This window comes from Osmia bicornis, chromosome 7, assembly GCF_907164935.1.
Source record: "Osmia bicornis bicornis chromosome 7, iOsmBic2.1, whole genome shotgun sequence".
Lineage (NCBI taxonomy): Eukaryota > Metazoa > Arthropoda > Insecta > Hymenoptera > Megachilidae > Osmia > Osmia bicornis.
In genome coordinates, this window is record NC_060222.1 from 7340146 (window position 1) to 7343958 (window position 3813).

Below are 3813 nucleotides of genomic sequence, written 5' to 3' on the forward strand. Positions count from 1 at the left end.
CATACCGATGAGCACTTAGGGTTTTTTTTCAATATTCTTCCATGTGACTTTGTACAGCACTAAGGTGTATCGAAGCTAGAACACTACTCTTTCTACTCTTTCTGTAATTGAAATTTCCGATTCACTTTCAATCGTTTAACGAAATACTCATCGCCGGCGTTAGGTACCGTCCGGCGTATGAGATGTCCTGACCGTGGCCGAAGAAAAAGTCCTGTGCGCATTCTATGCAGGTTGAAAATGTCCTACCGCTTGATCGGAGGTGCAACGACGTGTATGCGTAATCCCTGACGCTTACGTGGCGGATTGCGACTAAAAGGAAGCGTCGTTGCGGCTATCGTCGGTATTCCTGGAGTATCTGAAGTGGTGAAAGGATACCGGCAGCCCACACAGGGGAGAGGTTTTAGTGGATAGGGTACCACCCCGAGATTTTTGGCGTGGGTGGTACGAGTCCCATACTGCCCGGGCCCTCTTAGTCGAATAGTGCGACAGGGGGAGCACCCGCGCGTACATAAAGGTATTTCCTCTACTGTAAAAAAAAAAAGAAAAAAGAAAGGTGCTGTCCGGCGTCAGGGATGCTTCCTCTATACCACACGAATTTTGAACAGGCTTTTTGGACACGCTGTATGTTACATACAATTTAACACACAAATCAGTCAGAAAGGCTTAAAACGAATAATCTATATTTAATTACAAGAAATGTTAGCTAAAAATTTACCACTTGTAACTGTTAACCACATACCATCTTTCTTTCCAAGGTTTCAATGAAACTTAGTCATGATATAGTATTTGAAAACGTATTCTATATGTAGGTATTCATTCTAGCGCTAGAACTTCGCATCCATGGGTTAAGTTATGTGTTAACCTTGAAAAGACTGATGCTGAAATCTGCAATTATGAAATACAAGATTAAAATTAAATTAAAATTGAGGCTCTCTCCACGGTCCGCTAATCTAGGGTTAAATAATGCATGCATAATTAAATCAAATAATAATTTTCAAAGTCTTAATTGTATAAATATTAATATTAAGATTAATTTTATATTACTAAATATTGTAAAATTTAATATATAATAAACTTTTTCCGAATAAATATTTTCTTGCAAGCGATGGAGCCTATATTACCTTTCGCATTCATCACACTTACATCTGATATTAAATAAAATTTCTTCTTTTTACAAAATAAAAAAGTATACCAACCAAAACCTTTTCCAGACCATTGTACATACACCACATTTTGATCGAATTCTTTCATTAAACTTGGTTCTATTACGCGAACCGTTCAATGTTCCTTCCTTCAGCATTTCTTTTGTTATTTTCCTTTTCAATATTGTATCTTGGTAAAAAATAATGCAATGTTCTGAGAATGCTCGTACTACTATATGCAATCACGTGTAAAACGAAGTACATTCAATCCGGAAGAGAATAATAACGTTTGTGTCGAATTTATTGTACGATCATCAGAGCTTTATCGAGCTTTTATGTTTCCATTCGTAGCCGTGTGCCCGTCTGAAAGCAATATGACAGTGTAAGATTACGGGGTCTCCAACTTGAAGCATTGCCAATTTCAAACGATACAGATAGCAGCTGCATCGATACCAGAAACGTTCAGCACACCATCCTGGATTTCGTAAATGTCCTATGGTATTCCGTCGAATAAAAAGTGTACGTCGACAGTCGCGTCGCTTTACGTTGGAAAGTCTACGCACGTTGAATAAATATGTATGCCGGGGTAATGCAATAGGAGATGAAAGGAAGAGAAAGACGTTGCTTACTCGTTTCCTCTCGTTAGTTAAAAAGACACACTGCTCGTGAATTTACGTTGTTCGTCGGTAATCAAACTGTAAAAGATTTTACATTGTTAAAATGTCATTTTCTATTAGATTAAACAGGTAGAATCCAATTTTTCTAGTATTTTAGTATAGTTATGTTCATGAATCTAATAAGGGAACATCGGCGACTAAACACTCAAATTTTAATGAAACTGTACATAAATATTTATTACATCTACCTAAAAATTTATTCGTAATTCGTTCGTGCCCATTTTCTACTTTAAGGGAGAAATCAACCCTTACGTCCGTACTGTCCTTTCTATGTATATTCGTGCTTATAAGTTGTAAGCAACAGTAGATATAAAAAAATGCTTAAAATAAAAATGATACCACTTTTTGGGATCTATAAACATGTCTATCAGATTTGTTGAAAAAATCATTTTTAATTAAATTTCCCCCACCACTTTTTAAGGGATTTTAATTGTTTTGGTTAATCAATAAAAGCTTCTATTTTTTATACATTCAGCAAAGTGTTATAACATATAATTGCTTTAATTATTCTGTGTACAATTTTTAACAGAGTGTACTTTCTGTAATTGACCGTTAATGCAACCTATAGGTGCATCGTTGATAAGTTTTGTAATAAGGATCATCTCTTCATACGTTTATATAAGATTGTAATAATAAGTTATCGATTGCATGATGTCTTTTTTAAAAAACAAGATATAATTTAGCATCTAATAAATATTATAAATAAATAAATGCACCCACTTAATATAACCAAAGAGTATGAGTCATTATACTTCATAACACTACCAATTTACTTACATATAGCATTAATCAATATTTATGCAAAGTTTCATAAAAAACGGAGTGTATTCTCTTGTAAGTTAAGTTCAAATTAAACACTTTTACATTATAGGAAAAATTTAAAACTATGTATTTCCAGTATATAAAGTTAATTGTAAATTTTTTTCATAATGTTTAGAAAATATTTAAGAATGTACTTTAAAAAAACTATCAGTTACTTGACTACAGTAGACTCTCGTTATATTGCCAGGTGAGTGAGAAGTAAGTAGTTTTACTCTTATACCATCATAGCCTACGAAAACGGTACACTTCTGCCCCCCCCCATAAGTGCTTGGAAGCTTAACAAATTTTTCATTTCTACAGTTTCATCAGCGGCAATATAACCTGAGTCTACTGTATCTTGAATAGTTAATACTGTCATTATCCTACGAAGCAAATATGAATAGTTCATATTAGCTTCTTTACATTTCAATAATATTAATTGATGTTAATGCATTTAAAGAAGCTCTTATTAAAATTAAAATATGAACATTTCATTCAAATTTCCTCAAGTGACTAAATAATTATGGATGGTATTATAGATTAAGGTAGGTATAATTATTTAATTATAATTTCATATAATTATTCATGAATAATCTACAATATGAGTGTAATAACTGTAATTTTAAAATAAGTACTTAGTCCGTTCAATGATAAATATTTATCATTTCAATACATAATTTAATTACTCCGAAAAAGGTCGTCTTTTTTCGAAGAAAGAAACTGGTATTCTTACTGTCTGATCCGATCGTTACTAGATCACAATCCTACATTAATTTCAACGAGATACAATTCATGGTACAATAAATCTAGGAACATCAACGATGATTAAACAATACATGGCTGTGCATGTAAGCGGGAGCTTAGATAAGCTTTAGTTTAAGCTCGTGTGCTAGTGTTCGTGTACTAGAGATTTGTGTAAATTTACTGTCGTAGTAGTCGTACATTTTCCCTGATAGTTAGTAACTTGCACCACATTATGTGTATGCATATAATCACATGAGAATTCGTATAAAACGATATTTAGGATTCGATATTTCAATGCATATATTAAACAAAGTAGTCGAATTAAAATATTTACAAATATAATTGACGTAATAAATACAATCCTTGACTAAATTTTTAACAGTAACAAAACAAATAATTTTCAACGAAAAAGACAATCGACTTCAAAATGCGCTAAAAAGTGTAAAATA